A 17,888-nucleotide genomic window follows, 5' to 3' on the forward strand; every position below is an offset into this window, starting at 1 on the left:
CACATGATTGACACAACCTCATCACACACACCACAATTCAGCACTGCACAAATACAACAGCACACCCAAGAACTGAAGCAATACCACAGCCAACACCCACACATCCAACACAACAACTACACATGCACCACTTTGGCATACAAGAGCCCAGCCACCTCCACCAGAGCACTGGCCAGCACACACAGCTGAAGTGCACATGACCACCACAGAATGACCAATAGCACAAGGACAGCGCACATAAACCATTGGGGCAATGTCCAGAGTGGAATAACACTTATGTCCCAAGAACTGCACCACAAAGCACAAGCCCACACATGAAGTGAAACCAAGGGGACAGCTCACATCAAAGTGAAACAGCCTGCATATCAGTAGCAGACATGTAAGGGGTGTGCTACACACAAATAGAGGGAGGGAACACCCACAATGGCCAAGCACATTTGCACACATAGTGGATGGCCTAAAACCAAACACACCATTCCATACAGGACTCGAAAAAGCACCATGTGTCTGCAATGCATGACAAACACAAACACAATGCCAATGTGAAGCAGCAGGGCCACACAGTCTACACAAAAATACCTAAGACACATTGAGGATCAATTAAACACAACACTGATGTGCAACTCACACACTTTGCACACTTCAAACTTACAAACACAACAAGGAGGAGTCACACACAACACCATGGACACACCAACACACAGCACAGTGCACTACAAACAGCTCACACAAGTGCATGCAATCCTCTACACGGGGCAAGACAAAACAAACAACAGGAATACAACTCCTGGGTGACACATGTGTTTCACTCACAATACAGGGGCACACATACATCCACTACAAACTGACACCCTTCACACTGCACACCTCTGCTACACCCAAGACCACGCATCTCATGTAGGCCATGGTACCAGGACCAAGGGCCAACACACGATGACCATACACATACAAGGCTGGGCACACAGAAAGGAATCCACACACATACTTCATGATATATCCCAGCCAGCTTATGAACATTTGCACAGCATCACACCCTGTGCTGGCAATGTCTCCCAACCTGACATGAGAACAGTGTAGGCAACAATAGCAAATCACCAACAAGATAACTGCATAGCAGGTAAAATAGCCATCACAGATTGCACTATTTGCAGGGTCAGAATGGACTGAAGACCCAGTCACCCCTGTCTAAAAATCTGATGCCTGCAAAGAGTCTTGCAATGTTGAAGTGATACATAGAGCATGGTGCACAGGCAATCAAATGCAAACAGAAACAGAACTTTAATCAGCAAGGACACTGACAAAACAAACAACAGAAGTAACTGTATGTATTCACATATTGCACAGATCTAGCGGTACAACAATAGTAGACAACAGCAAGGCACAAAATGATGTACAAATGCCAGATATCATGCACAGGTGAAACACAAACAGGAAGGCCAGTGTCAATAGCACAGGGGAGAGTACAGCACAGCAGAGCAACAGGGCCAGTGTTCATAGCACAGGTGAGAGTACAGCACAGCAGAGCAACAGGGCCAGTGTCCATAGCACAGGGTAGAGTACAGCACAGCAGAGCAACAGGGCCAGTGTCCATAGCACAGGTGAGAGTACAGCACAGCAGAGCAACAGGGCCAGTGTGCATAGCACAGGGTATAGTAAAGCACAGCAGAGTAACAGGGCGAGTGTCCATGGCACAGGGGAGAGGCCAACACAGCAGAGCAACAGGGCCAGTGTCCATGGCCGGGTGCACAGCAAGAAGACGATAGGCTGCACAGGGGAGAGTACAGCACAGCAGAGCAACTGGGCCAGTGTCCATAACACAGGGGAGAGTACAGCACAGCAGAGCAACAGGGCCAGCAGCACACCCATGTTCGAAACAATGTTGAGGACTAGCACACCTGTATGAGGCACAGGCGTATGGGGGTGATGTCAACTGACTCCTGGCTGTCATGCGGACTTGTACCTGGCTGTGTGTCGGGGACAGCAGGCCCACTTGACTGTGGTGACAGAGGCCCAGGTGCTGTGGGGCTAACAGTGGCTTGGCAAGCTGGAGGGCTGTGTGGACCAGGTGGCATAGTGGCACGTGGAGGTGGAGTCATGCAGACCTCTGACACAGTGTGGGTGGGAGAGGTTGGAGGGGTTCCCTTCCACTTTTTGGGAATATGAAATGGCTTCCCTGTCTTGGGGTTGCTGGGAAGTGGTGATGACACAACAGGCACACACCCCAACTGTCCCACATCAGGGGCAGACACTGGCACAAACTCTGGAGATGTTCTGGATCCCGCAGAACGCTTGGTCTGGCTACGTCTCTGGACCACCTTCCTCTCTTTGCCAGGTGTACCCCTTACCGTGCCCTCCTTTGCCTTCTTGCCAGGGGTGGTCTCTACCGTGCCCTTCTTTGCCTTCTTGCCAGGGGTGGTCTCTACAGTGCCCTCCTTTGCCTTCTTGCCGGGGGTGGTCTCTACAGTGCCCTCCTTTGCCTTCTTGCAGGGTTGGTCTCTACAGTGCCCTCCTCCACCTGCATCAATGGACGTGGAATTGGGGTAGATGTTTTGGGTGGATGTGTCCCTGTGCTCTTCCTAGGTGTACCCCTGACATGCAACACCTCCTCAGTGGGCACAGACACTGCATGGGTAGGTTTGTGTGATGTTTTAGTGACAGAAGAGTCTTTTGCTGGTGATGCCTCTGCGGCATGGGAGCCTGATATCTGCCTGATTGCTCTTCTGGTCTTGCTCTTCCCTGAATGGCTCTTGTCTGTGCCTTCTGGGGTGGCCATGCTCTTCAGTGGGGATGTTGTCTGTGGGCGGGAGTGTTTGGCTTGTGTCTGTTGTGTGCTTCTTGTGCTGTACCTTTTCGTTGACGCAGGCGAACCGTGCACACTGTCATCTGATGTGGCCACTGACTGGGGGGTGGACAAAGGCACCTGAGCTGCAATGGTAGCATGTGCCTGTTGAAGGGCTGACGTGACTGTGGATGACAACCCCTGGACTGTACGGTGTAGCCCACCCACGTCAGAGTGTATGCTCTCCATGTATGCAACCACCTGGCCTAATTTCTTGTCATGGTCACTGAAGGCATTGAGCAGGACGGTCTGGCCCACACAAAGCTGGTGCAGGAGCTCAACACACTCTGCACTGAGGGCAGCAGAGGGGACAGGTGCAGGTGCAGCGGTGCCAGGTGTGAATGTGACTCGTCCCCTCTTAGTGACACGGATACGGGCAGCACCAGAGGAAGTGGATGGGAGGCTGGGCACTGCCCGCTGGGTAGTAGATGATGATGCAGACTCCCCATCCCCTGTGCCTGCCAACATGGATGCATCCCCGCTGGCATCAGATGATGTGGTACTCTGTGTCCTCCGTGGTCTCTTGCGAATCTGCATGAGAGAGAGATACAGGGTTGTGTAAGTGTCATCATCTGGTCACACGAATTACAATCAATGCAGTACAGGAGAGGCCCAAATGTACATGGTAACCACAACACCCTGCAATCACTGTGCAGCAACACACAACATAGACCACAACAGTGCCTGTAACGCAGAAAAAATGGCATGATTGAGCCATGTTGATGCCACGCAGCACTACACCCTGCCCGTAGATGGAGTGCCCCCCATCCCCCAACTTGCCCTGCCCTAGGGACATGATGTGGGTACAACACCTATTACCAATGACAGACCTTCAGGGAACAGGAGGGGACAACACACACACCTATTAGGTCATTTCAGTCCACAATGCCAAGTAGGCCATAGCAAGCACCATGTGGCAACCTGGGGCACATTGTTGTCAGATGTGTGGGCCTCAACGATCATGGTGCCTGCAAAATAGGCATACATGAAGTCACACTCAGAAAGTTGACACTGCAGTTCACCCCATTATGGATTCCCCACACTATCCCAATGAAGAATGACCATGTGGAACCTAACCCATCTGGCAAGGCGAAAGTACAGCAGGGAGTTTCAGCACAGGAAGGCCAGGGTGGGCCAATGCCTGATACAACCACACATCACAGCAGCCACTCACATTACACAGCACATCAGAGCATCGCACGCACATCACATGGGTCACCAATGCCTCAGGCCCTGTACACATGCATCCACTCCCAGCAAAAATCACCCTCCCCAGATACACACCACCCCTGCCTTGCTGCCGATGCTCCCTCAGCTGTACATCCAGGTCTGGATGAGTCACTGCCAAGATGCGTCCCATCAGTGGAGTCATGCTGAGCCGTGCCAAACGCCCTGTGCGTGGTAGCAAACCCAAGGTCATCTCTGCCACTTGCTTTGCCAGCCGGCCGATGTCGTCCCACCTCTTGTGACAGTGGGTGCGTCGTCTGTTGGAAACCCCCAAGGCTCGCACCTTTTCTGCAATGGCCCTCCACAGGGCCTTACGCTGGTGTACCTTGAGCTGCAGGTATGAGAGAAAAGAAGGGTAAATATCCAGTTACACAATGTCAGATACCAACATCTATCAGTACGGTAGCAAGACACAGACTCAGGACTACTTGTAACCTCCCTCCCTCCAAAACTGGGGGACCCCTCACAAGGCCACTCTGCATGGCCAAAACATATGTGTTTGCATGCACATGTTGGGGCGTATAGGCTCCATGATATTCTCACAAATGCATGATGCCTCAACACAATATGCATCAACAGAAGTGTGTAAGTCTGAAGTAATCCAGGGCACAGATGGGGCATATCTACTATTCAGTGTGAAGGAACTGGAGCAAGGAGCATGTAAGTCTGGTGATGTATAATCGTTTGGGTGGGCAGGCACTGAACCTACTCTCTGGGTCACACTGACTCAGACTACAGGTGCACAATGAAATATTCACACATGCAAATACTGTCCTGGCACCTACATGGCTATCAACCGTTGGCTCTGTATGTCTTACAATGTAACACACACCACTCACACATACAAGTCCAGGCATGGAAAAGAGTGACATTGGGACACACACACTCCCTTGCCCTGGCGACAGCTTGACTGTCAGTGTTTCACACAACCCCACACCCTCAGGCATATACTGCAGCTGCACAACTACACGTCTGACACCCCCCTGCTCTACAGCTAACTTCATGGTGACTTACCACTACATTGGGACCACCAAACAGCCTTGGGTACTGTCCCAGCACCTCGTCCACAAGGACATCCAGCTCCTCACTTGTGAATGGACTGGCACGGATCTTCTCTGTCCTTGCCATCCCTGTGGACATGGAACACCTGTGGTAGAAGTGAGTGGTGAGGGGTCCCAGGCAGCAGGCTCTTCAGGCAGCAGCAGGAGAGGGTCCCAGGCAGGAGCAGGTGTGGGTCCCAGGCAGCAGCAGGAGAGGGTCCCAGGCAGCAGCAGTAGAGGGTCCCAGGCAGCAGGCTCTTCAGGCAGCAGCAGGAGAGGGTCCCAGGCAGCAGGCTCTGTGAGCAGTGGAAATGTGAGGCTCACTCCCACAGATGTATATCCCCCTGGGGTCATCTGGAAGCTGCAAAGCAGCAACAATTGGTTGTCCAGGTCTGCCTCTTTCAAAAGTATCCAATGACCGGCTCCGCGGTGGCGGAGCACACCTTCCGCGATTTTAAAATCTGCATCATGCCACCGCGCTCATCGCTCCCATTGGCTATAGGCAATGCTCCATGGTGGTGATGCACCGCGGGTGCCCGGGGTGCGCTACCGCGATGGTGCATCATTCAAAAGAATCCAATGACCGCCTCCGTGGTGGCGGAGCATGCCCACCGCCATCTACACATGTCCATATGCCAATGGCTACCGCACTTGTGAAGGGGGTGGTGCTGGTGTCACCCCGCTTGGGCCAGGCGGTAGGTACCGCGATTCATGCGACGGAGCATGCTCACCGCCATCTACGCATGTCCATATGCCAATGGCTACCGCACTTGTGAAGGGGGTGGTGCTGGTGTCACACCGCCGGGGCCAGGCGGTAGGTCGCCACGATTCATGCGGCAAAGCATGCCCACCGCTATCTACACATGTCCATATGCCAATGGCTACCGCACTTGTGAATGGGGTGGTGCTGGTGTCACACCGCCGGGGCCAGGCGGTAGGTACCACCATTTTCGTATCCTTAAATGGCTATGGCAATCGTGAACACTGTATCAGTACCAAGCAACAACATGGTGAAGGGCACATCATTGTACACACAATGCCATTCTTCCATGCCATCCACAGGTGGACGCATGTTCTGTGTGACACACTTTGGTCTGTGGTCCCTGCCATGATAGTTATGCATTTGATGGTTGATGATGCTTGACACTCTTGAGCTGGTGTTAATGATTTTGAAGAAATCAATGTGTTGTGGGCCAGTGCTGACCTTGACAAGGCTTGTGCGACTGTATGGTATCGTACCAGACTGGTGCGTTCACAACAGCTCATGCATACAACTGAAAGTTTTCCTGCTACTGTGATCATTGTGTCGATGGATGTGTGCGACTTTACATGATGCATTGAGATGTGATAGGTACAGCAGATGGGTATGATACAGTCATGGTAATTTCTAACAAATTGGCGGATGTTGCAGCACCTTGCCTGCACATGTGAATTGTGTGGTTCAGTATCTGTGCATTCACATTCACAGATGTGTTTGTAGCACTTGTGTATTGTCAGTGGAGAGGTGTGCCCTCTGTGTGTAGCAAAAGGCCACCCATGTAACCTGTTGTGCCATGCATCTCTCAGGTAGTCTTTGTTTTTCCATGACATTGATGGTATGTGCTGTTGCCATCTTATGATGGTTGTTACTGACATTTTCTAACTTACATCTCAACTAGGAGGAGGCCAAATCTCCTATGTCACCTGACAGTGCTGGAGGACTTGGAGAATGTTGCAATAATACGGAAATTTCACCTGGACAGACCAACACTGAAGATCCTGTGTGATCTTTTGGAGCCCCACCTGCAGCCTCGCCGTCACTATCCAACTGCATTCACACCCACATACAAGGTGATGGCAGCACTCCACTTTTTTGCAACAGGTTTTTTCCAGGACACCGTGGCTAGCGCTGGAGGGATGTCGCAGCCCATGTTCAGCCAGGTGCTGAGGGATGTTCTTGCAGCCATGATGCTATATAGGAATCGCTACATTCATTTCCCTAGGGGAGCAGAATTGGCCGTTGTGAAGGGTGACTTCTATCCCCTTGGGCGCATCCCACATGTTGTTGGTGCCATCGATTGCACCCATGTAGGTCTGGTGCCACCACAGGCAACAGAGCACATTTATAGAAACCGTAAACATTATCATTCTATCAATGTGCAGGTGGTTTGCCTTGCGGACATGACCATTTCCCATGTGTGTGCAAAATATCCTGGCTCTGCACATGATTCGTACATCATGAGGAACAGCATGGTGCTATGGATGATGGAAAATCTGCATCCCGAGCGTGCTTGGATTGTGGGTGAGTATGCCTACTGATATGGCGTGCTGTGTGTTACCTGCTGCACTCTGGCTGTGCAACATTGCAATGGGTGTTTGTCATTCACAGGTGACTCTGCATATCCCAGTAGGCCATGGCTGTTGAGCCCGCTAAGGAATTCCAGGACCCCGGCTGACATCCGGTACAATGAGGCCCATGGCATGACCCGACGTGTAATCAAACGGACTTTTGGGGTGCTGAAGTCAAGATTCCGCTGCCTTGACAGGACAGGAGGTGCACTGGTATACTCGCCTGGGAAGGTGTGCAAGATCGTTGTGGCATGCTGTATGCTGCACAACCTGGCCATCCACAAGGGGATCCCCCTGCTCCTGGACGATGGTGAGGAACCAAGACCATCACCTGCTCAAGGACCTGAGTCCAGTGATGAGGACAGTGGAGAAGAGGAAGGAGTAGATCTGCGCCAGCAGCTCATCGACCGCTACTTCACTTGAAGGTGGGTGACGAGGTATGACGTGTACATTGTCTGGTGTGGTTGCTGTTGTTGTGCAGGACTATGCGCGGATGTATCAGACAGGCACACGTTCAGTCACCTGTGTGTGATAAATGTGACATTGACGTTCCATATGGGGACTTTTGGTGGACCCTATTTGTTCACACCTGCAGCCCATTGTCTTTTATGCCAGTAGTGAATTGTGTATGTTTTGTGTAGTGTTATGTCTGTGATGCCACAATGACACCAGTGACTCTTGTTCTGTTGTGTCTCCCTAGGTGCTACAGACGAATCCTGCCCTACATACTGTACATCATTTGGACACATCTTGGACATCTTCCAAACTGTAAATATTGCACTAAAAACGATACTGCACAAAATCTGGTGCGTCAGGTATTTTATTTGAAAAGTGGACATGTGATTTGTGCAGGAATATTTACATAAAGGTGGGGAATGAGCAGTGAGTTGACAGTCATGGTCGATGAGATGCAAGAGTAGACACCACATGGATGTGGTGACCCAGTCCAACAGACAAGTGCCATTGCCAAGGAAATGTGGGGAAAGACAGTCCAAACAGTCAATGCAGTAGGGAAGAGGGTTGCCATCACGGCTGGCTCCGTGACTGGCGTGTGGCAGGTGCTTTGCCTCCTGAGACTCCCAGGCTCTTCTTTGGACGCCCCCTAGATCTTTTTGGTGGTGGGGGGCCTGCTGAATGTCCAGCGGCATCAGAGGACTGTCCCCTCTCTGTTGGCGCAGGGGAGGATGGTGCACTGTCATCCTGCGACACAACAGGAGGGGGCGCAGGTGTTGGTTGGGACACAGGCCTGTCCCTCTGCAACGCCACTTGCTGGCCCATGAGGTCCACCATTTGTCCAAGGCGGTTGTTGATGGACCTCATCAGCAGGATGAGCTCCCTTAATAGTTTATCAGACCGGCCACTTTGTCCCTGGACCTCTTGGTATGCCTCCACAACTCTGGTGAAGTGATCCAGGGATGGTGTCCACTTTTCCCGAGGTCTGGTGGTGACCCTGGCCCTCCCACCTGCCCTGCTGTCACGGACCTGTTGCCTCACCACTGTGGGTCCACGCACACTCTCCCTGCCCTCCACAGTTGTTGCTGTGGGCTGGTCATCCCCTGGGACAGGGAGGGTGCTGCAGGTGGTACTGGTGGTACTGGTTGTACTGGTGGTACTAGTGGTACTGGTGGTGGTGTGATGGCTGCGGTGGAGGCAGAGGCCGTGACAGCAGGGGTCTGCTGCACTGTTGTTGCAGCAGACGTGCTGGTGGGAAGGATGGGGGCCTGGGACCTCTGGCACACCAGATGGGCCGGCCTGGAGCTCATCGTCCAAACTGTCCTGGGAGTCCACATCTGAGAGTCCATGTGCCGGGGGTGGAGACTGGCTCTGCTTGTCGTTGGTGTGGTCCTCAGCAGTGAGTTCTTCATCACCTGTGGAGTAGATGGGGAATGGTCAGTGTTGGGCAGCGTGCAAGTATTGTATCATCTGCGTATCACTGACTGTCTGTACACTACACAATTAATAAGTCTCCAGTAGTACAATTCATGGCAACACTGTGTGTAATTTCATGGTGCAGAGGAACATCATTTACTCATACATGTCAGGTGTCAATGCATTGCATGCAATTGTTGCTGTGTTTAGGGATGCAGGTCTCCCACACACACATCATCAAGAGTTAAGATGGCTACCTACCTGTTAGGTGAGGGTGAACAGTGCAATGGCTGACACATGCTCCTGGGTGGGGGAGACCTCTATCCTGCTGAGCTGTGCTCCAGGGGGCATGCTGGGAGTGGTAGTGCAGGCCTCCCTCCAACAGACAGACATCATAAGCAAGATGGCTACCTACCTGTTAGGTGAGGGTGAACAGTGCAATGGCTGACACATGCTCCTGGGTGGGGGAGGCCTATATCCTGCTGAGCAGTGGGCCAGGGGGGCATGCTGGGAGTGGTAGTGCAGGCCTCCCTCCAATAGACAGACATCACAAGTAAGATGGCTACCTACCTGTTAGGTGAGGGTGAATAGTGTAATGGCTGACCCATGCTCCTGGGTGGGGGAGGCCTCTATCCTGCTGAGCTGTGGGCCAGGGGGCATGCTGGGAGTAGTGATACAGGCCTCCCACCCCCAAACAGTGCTCCAATACAAGATGGCTACATACCTGTTCGGTGAGGGTGAACAGTGCAATGGCTGACACATGCTACTGGGTGGGGGAGGCCTCTATCCTGCTGAGCTGTGGGCCAGGTGGCATGCTGGGAGTGGTAGTGCAGGCCTCCCTTCAATAGACAGACATCAAAAGCAAGATGGCTACCTACCTGTTAGGTGAGGTGAACAGTGCAATGGCTGACACATGCTCCTTGGTGGGGGAGGCCTCTCTCCTGCTGAGCTGTGGGCCAGGGGGCTTGCTGGGGGTAGTGGCACAGGCCTTCCACCCCCAAATAGTGCTCCAATACAAGATGGCTACCTACCTGTTAGGTGAGTGTGAACAGTGCAATGGCTGACACATGCTCCTGGGTGGGGGAGGCCTCTGTCCTGCTGAGCTGTGGCCCAGGGGGCATGCTGGGAGTAGTGAAACAGGCCTCCCACCCCTAAACAGTGCTCCAATACAAGATGCTACCTACCTGTTAGGTGAGGGTGAACAGTGCAATGGCTGACACATGCTCCTGGGTGGGGAAGGCCTCTGTCCTGCTGAGCTGTGGGCCAGGGGGCGTGCTGGAAGTAGTGGTACAGGCCTCCCACCCCCAAACAGTGCTCCAATACAATATGGCTACCTACCTGTTAGGTGAGGGTGAACTGTGTAATGGCTGACACATGCTCCTGGGTGGGGGAGGCCTCTGTCCTGCTGAGCTGTGGGCCAGGGGGCATGCTGGGAGTGGTGATACAGGCCTCCCACCCCCAAACAGGCCTCCTAAGTAAGATGTCTAGCTACCTGTTGGGTGAGGGTGGACAGTGTAATGGTGTTTGGGTTGTGCAAGGAAGTACTTCTCTGTATGTTGTTTGGCATTTGTTTGTACTTACCATGGTGTGAATGTTTTCGGTGGGATGGGAGGGCCACTGCCAGTCACGTTCGCCAGCGTCCAGTTCTTGCTCCTCCTCTCCTTGACAACCCTCTTGAGGGCATGCCACCGCTTCATGATCTCCTTCTTGGATCTTGGGGTGGTCCCTACTGCATTTACCCTTTGGACTATCCTTTCCCACATTTGTGTCCTCGTGGCTAATGGTGTCTGTTGGACCAGGCTACCAAACAGTTGTGGCTCTACTCTCACTATCTCATTGACCATGACTGCCAACTCACTCTTTGTGAATTTGGGCATTTTCTGTGATGTCATGGTGCGTGGTGGGTGAAGTGTTTGTGGGTGCAGGTGTGTGGGTGGCTGTTGTGGTGTTGATGTGTGAGGTGTTTTGTGTGCTGGGGGATTGTTGGTGCTGGTGTAATGGTGGTAGTGATGGTGGTGGTGGATGTGTGTGTGTGCTGTCTTCTTATGCCTCTCCTGTCAGATGTGGTGTATGGCCTTCTCTTCTGGAGTGTTGCAAAGGATTGTGGTCAGTGAAGGGGGTGGCTTTATACTCATCTGTGTGGGTGTGTCCAAGTGGAATTTGGGTGTCAGGTGTGTTGTGGGAGTTGTCCTGTGCTTTTTTATTTTTATTTGCATTTATTTCCTTTATTTGTATGTGTGTTATGTATTTAAGGGGCATGGCTAATTTTATTTGTGCAATGTTTGTCATCACTGTGGTGTTTTGGTATCGTCCGCCATGTTTTTCATGTCCCGTACGCTGCGGTGGCTATGCTGCAGCTCTTCCGCTATTTCTCCCATTCACTCCTGTGTGCGACCGCGGCGGTCGGTAACAGCGGTTCCGACCTCGACACCCTCGGGGATATCCTAATTTCCCGTGCGTTGTGTCCGCTTACCTTGCGGCGGGTTGGTGCTTTTCCGCTGCTTTTTGCGACCGCCGCGGTCGGTTTTTCGCCTTCACTGCCCGCGTCGGATGGTTTTGCTTGGGCCGCTACCGCCGCGGTCGGTCTTTGTTGGCGGTTAATCCTAATTTGGCCGCCGGTTTATCCACGGCCCCGGCGGGCGGTTGTTTCCCGCCTCCATGGCGGTCGGGGTGGTTTTCCGCCCGCTATCCTAATGAGGCCCTTAGAGTCCATTTAGAGTCCACTTCATGATTTGAGTATTGGTAAATTTAGTTTTAATCAAAATACTAGCTCACCATTGCCCTGCATAATTTATTATTGCTCGTTTTACTATCAAACAATCTTTTTTGTTCAGGAATCTGGTCTCGATTATTTGTAAAGCTATGATATAATAATATATAACCCACTAATTCAGTTTTATTTCAATTTAGTTGCCTGCAATGAATATTCCTTCCGATTAATCCTACAGTTGGAGTTCACCTAGGTGGGCGTTGGACCTCATTTCTGATTCCTTCACTATTAGTGCGCCAGGCTGCTACTACTACCACCGCCACCATGGCACCTTGGAAAAACCTGCAGCACTTGCTTCGTCTATTTGCTAAGAGACTATGGAGCATTGTTCTACTAAGTTGTAGGCAATGGCTGTCCCCTACCCCCAAGCGGCAATATAGTTGCAGATTGCAGAGACTAGGAGGAAAGAAGTATGACAAGGGTACAGTATAACTAATTGTTATACACTATCAGCAACTTTTAAAAACAGGCTGCCCAAAAATGAGGCATAAATAATGTAAAAATAAATATTTATTATCCTGTTATGTTATGTTATGTTAGAATCTTTTATAAAGCGCGCCGCAGCTGCCTCAGCGAAAAGGCGTCCCGGCGCTAACATCAGTGAAATGGAAAGAAACGGGATTAGGCCGTGGGAAAGAGAAAGCTCTTGGCAGCCTCACGGAAAGACATCAAGCTCTCCAGACAACACATCTGCATCAGCAAGGAATTCAACAATTTCGTCGCCAAACAGCGAAAAGATCGTCCGCCAGCTCGGAGAATATTCACTTGAGGGACCATGACTAGATGTTGCCCAGCTGAAAGTAGTTGGCGCATAGCTACATAGAGTATCAGTAGATTGGACAGAATCTCAGGGGAGGAAGATTTTAGGATTTTAAAAGTCAAGCACAAGGTTTTAAATTAAGTCTTTTTCATCAAAGGCAGCCAATGAAGACGACGAATCGCCCCAGTCGCAGAGCAAGTTCTGGGAAGCCTCAGCAGGACGTGTGCTGCTGCGTTCTGAATACGTTGCAAACGGCTCGTTTCTGCCTTATTAAATCCTAACAGGAGCGAGTTTACATAATCCAATCGCAACAAAATGGTCACCTGTACAATCGTCTGGGTAGATGGATTGAAGAACCCCAACAGCAGTCTTAATCCTCGAAGTAGGCCGAAGCAGGTACCTGCTAGGTACTTGGTATGCTCCTGAAAGCTAAGAGTGACATCCATCCAAACCCCAAGATTTTTTACTGCCAGCTTGGGAGTGGGCGCGCAGCCAAGGGTCTTGGGCCGCCAATGCTCGCTCCATAATCCCTGATCCCTCCCCACCAACAACACCTCGGACTTATTGGCGTAGAGCTGAAGGCAGTTGGCGGTCATCCACTCCATGACCACTCGCAGCTGACCCACCCTGCTCCCCAAATAAAAATTCCCTTCCCAAACCATTGTTCGACCAAATGTCCATTGTCCAACAAAGAAAGTTTACTCCAAACTGCCCCCGTCCCAACATCCACATTGCCACCCTCTCCATGCACAGCATGTCCCACTCATCAAAATAAATGCTACATAAGGGGCAGAATGGGAACTACAGACGGCGGACCAGGAGCTTTCTAAGGTTCCCCTACAATTGGGCCTGCATGGTTTCAATCGGCGCCAGCCTCAACAGGACGTTGTGTTGGAATGTACGGTCTGGGTGGGGGCAGCCATGATGGAATGGCGGCGGGCGGTTGCCAGTGGACAGCCGGTGTTGTTGAGAGGCTGGAGGCACTGGCAGCTGCCTCGTCCTCCTGGGCAACCAGCCACTGGCACTCTCCTGTATGGCCTCCAGCTTCTGCTACCACAGCCGGGCTGCTACAGCTTGCTGAGTTGGATGACCAGCAGGAGTAGCTAGAAAGAAATAAGACAAATTGTAAACAATGATCTGTGCTATTTTGTAGTGGGTGGCACAGTATCAGTACATTGATGGTCCCCTAGGGCCATTTGATTTGATATGATTTCAGTCACAGCCATTACACACACATGCTTCACCTAAAACTAAAGGCAAATGGCAAATGCACTAACTGTCTCAAAGGAATTAAGGTAGAATAAACATAGCACAAAACACCAGTTTAAAAAAGCAGTTATTTTTTTTACTTTTGAAGACTTTCCTAGTAAAAACTAAGCAGACACTTTGTGTGGAAAAATTAAAATAAATTACCTATCATCAATGAGAAAGGCATTATGCGCTATGGAGTAAAAGTATTCTCTCTCTTCTTGTGCTAAATTAATTAATGGAGGCATGCCAGGTCAGCTGGTGCCCTAGTTGTACTCATTAGTCGTACTTTGCTACTCTCTGCAATCTGCAGTCTACAGCTGGGGCTGTTCACAAGCCAATGCCCTTGCAGAGAGTATATCAATATTTGTCAATAAGTGTTAGACCTGGCATCTTTGGTGTGGTTTTCCCTATCTTTTTGCCTCTACCTCCTGTATTTTTGATGCTGTGCTGGATTTTGTTTTTGCTGGTTTAGATGCTTTGGACACTCTGCCACTGCTGATCAGTGCCAGAGTGTAAGTGCTCCCTATGTAAATTGTTATTCTGATTGGATATACATGTTTGGCATATTTGTATCACCATGAAGTCCCTAGTAAAGTGCACTGGGTGTGCCAGGGCTGGTGATGACAAATACTACTAGTGGGCCTGCAGCACTGATTGTGCCACCCACAGGAGTAGCCCTAAAATGATGTCTCAGGCCTGACACTGCAGTGCCTGTGTGCAGTTTAGAACTGCCATGTCCTCCTGGTCAGTGTCCCCACTGACCAGGCCTAACCCTTCCCTTTTTGTGCGCATCAGTCACCCCTATGGAAGGCCCAGGGTACCCCCTGGGCAGGGTGCAGTGTATGTAAAAGGTAGAGCATGTACTAGTGCAGGTGACATGCTCTGGTAGTGAATGGCAGACATTTTCGTTTTTCTCTATTGTAAGGCTATCTTTCTCCAAAGATTAACATGGGGGATGCTGGCTACAGTGGTTAGCAACATTTCTTCCCATAGGAACAAGATAGGACATAAGTATCTAGTATCCCTGAACTCAGAATTTAATAACACATCTTTTAGGAAAGGTTGTTTTTAAATCCTGTGTTTGAGAACAGCACTTTTAGAAAGTTGCTGTTCTCTTGTCTGTCCCTTCTGTGTGCCTGGGCCTGTTTGTGTATTGACTGTCTGGTTTGAGAGTGACAGGGGCTGGGGATTCCCAAGGAGGCTGGCTGAGTCAGCCCTAGGCTGAATGACTGCATTTGCAACTGGAGTGGTGGGAGGACTTAGCACCTGGGCCTGAATAGGGCTGTGCCTGCCTTTCACAACCCTGCCACTCACTCTGAAAGGAAAGAAGAAGCCAGCAAAACAAAGTACTCAGGAAACACCCAGAACTTGTGCAGACCGGGCTCAGGGCCCACATGCACAGAGAGAACAAATACTTTAGGGGTATAAGTACAGGACCCCTGACAACAGAAAATTAGATCATCCTGGAATCAAGAAGGAACCTCTGCCACGGAGAAAGCTGAAACTGAAGAAGGAAATCTGTCCTGCTGTTGCTCTGCTGGACTGACATGCTGTTGCTTTGCTGCCAAGGAGAGGGGAAGGACTTTGCTGTTGAGCTGTGTCCCCTGTCTTGAAGGAATCTCCAAGGGCCTGAGTAGAGCTGGCTCCCTGTTCTGAAGTCCCAGGAACAAAAGGACTTCACCCCCAGCTTCCCTGAACTTTGCTGAGAGAGTTCTGTCCTTCCTAGAGTGCTTGATCCAGTTGTGGGGCCTCTGGAAGATGTACCTGTGCTGGGAAGCTTGAAACTAAGCTTGAGAGACTTTTGCAATTGGAAAGTGTCGCACCGATCGCTTGCGGAGCGCATCCCCGACAGTGCGAGAAATTTCCTGCCGGTACGAAGGCCGAGATCGTCGCAGCGCCTGACGCCGCTGCCAGAGCCATCGCATCCTTTGTTTGCGGGACGCACCAGACCAGTGCGGGAAAGTCGAACATCGCTGCGAGTGTCGTCGCAGAGCCTGTCGTCGCTGGGTGAGATCGCCGCACCGCTTGCTTGTGGACCGCATCACGTCGCTGCGAGCATCATCACAGAAACATCGCATCGAGGAGCTGCGAGAGAGAGGATCACCGCTGGACTGCGCATCGTCGCCCCGGAGATCGTCGCAGCCCCTACGAGATCATCGCATCGTGCCTTTGCGAGAACAGACTTCCTACGGAACCTACGCACCGGAATCCATACAAGTGGCCTTCCTCCCCATACAGACCAGATTCGTCGCAACACGCCCGCTGCTGCAGCGGGGCTGTCGCAAACGCCTCCCCGGGGTCTCAGGAGCAACGCATCGCTTGTTTTCCACTGCACCAGCTTCTGCTTTTGGAACTTTGTTGCAACTAAAAGGTACTGTGAGTAAACGTGCCGAAACTGTGAACTTTTTACGCATCTGTAGAGAATTCTATCGCAATGTAGAGAATTCTATCGCAACCTAAAGAATTTTAACGCAACCTTAAGAACTCTTTTGAAACCATATTCTTGAACTGTGTATGTTGGATTTTTTTCGTTTTGGTCTTGTGTAGTTTAGATTAACATACCTTTATTTTTCTAAACTGTTGTGGAGTCAGTTTGTGGTGTTTTCACTGTGTTACTGTGAGTGTTGGTACAAATACTTTACGCATTGCCTCTGGTTAGCCTAGACTGCTCGTGCCAAGCTACCTAGAGGGTGAGCAGGGGTTATCTCAGAGGGTTATCTCCTTGCCCTGATTAAAAGCAAGGGTCCCTATTTGGACAATGGTACCTACCTCTGTCAACTAGAGACCCCTAGTTCTAACAATAAGCAAGCAATGTGACTTATCACTGCCTGTCCCTACCACAGGTAGGAACCCCGTTCGACCGGCGCTGCTGCGTCTGTTTTGCCGGCACTCTCACTGCCGGCCCGATGGTCTGTGCAGCTAGAAAAAACATTACACATTTTAGATGCCAGATACAACTCTCCCTATTATTTTCTTTTTTTTTAGCAAAGTACAACCACAGAAAGTCCTATACAACACATCACTACAGTTCGGTTATAGTATCTACTATCAATATCACGCTGGGCATTTTGTTGGCTGACAATGTTTGAAAAGCTAGGTAGTTAAGCAAACCAAAAACTTTTTGTAAGGTAGGGGCAGAGCTATGATGAATCTGAGTCATTGAAGCGCAATGAAGGGGTACAATAATTGGTCAATGAAGGACATATGGTCTTGGTTGGCATATACAAGGGGGTCTTCCTAATGCTCGTTCATCAACCGCCAATATACTATGATAATAATACATACACAATCTTGGGGTCCACCATAACCATGGCCACTCTCGTGTTTACTGTTTAAGCATCAGCAAGAAAAAGAAAGCCTTCTCACCAAACATGCATGGAATAGCTTACTTGGGCATGCAATCTTCACAGTAGAGTACCTGACCTAAAATATTTTCTCTGAGTCTTACAGTACCACCAGTCCACAAGCTACATAAGGGAATAGGGAAAGTTTACTGAAAGCAGAGAAAAAAATCTACAGATCGACTAGTACAGACAGTTTGAAGTCAAGTACAGAAATTTGATATATATATATATATATAAAATTAGCATATAGGATAATGCAGGGATAAGAGGAATTTAGGAAACAGAACGAAGAGGAGAATTAGGAGACAGTTACAGTAAACAGGAAAAATAATTGTAAAAGTCGAGCGGTCAAAGTTAGGGAAATAATATTAACAACAGGAGGAATTACGGGGTCCAGCAGAGCCATTTGCAGCAGCACCTGTGGAGGCACCTCCAGCTCCTTCACCTAAATTAGGGGTTC

This window comes from Lissotriton helveticus, chromosome 8, assembly GCF_964261635.1.
Source record: "Lissotriton helveticus chromosome 8, aLisHel1.1, whole genome shotgun sequence".
Classification (NCBI taxonomy): Eukaryota; Metazoa; Chordata; class Amphibia; order Caudata; family Salamandridae; genus Lissotriton; species Lissotriton helveticus.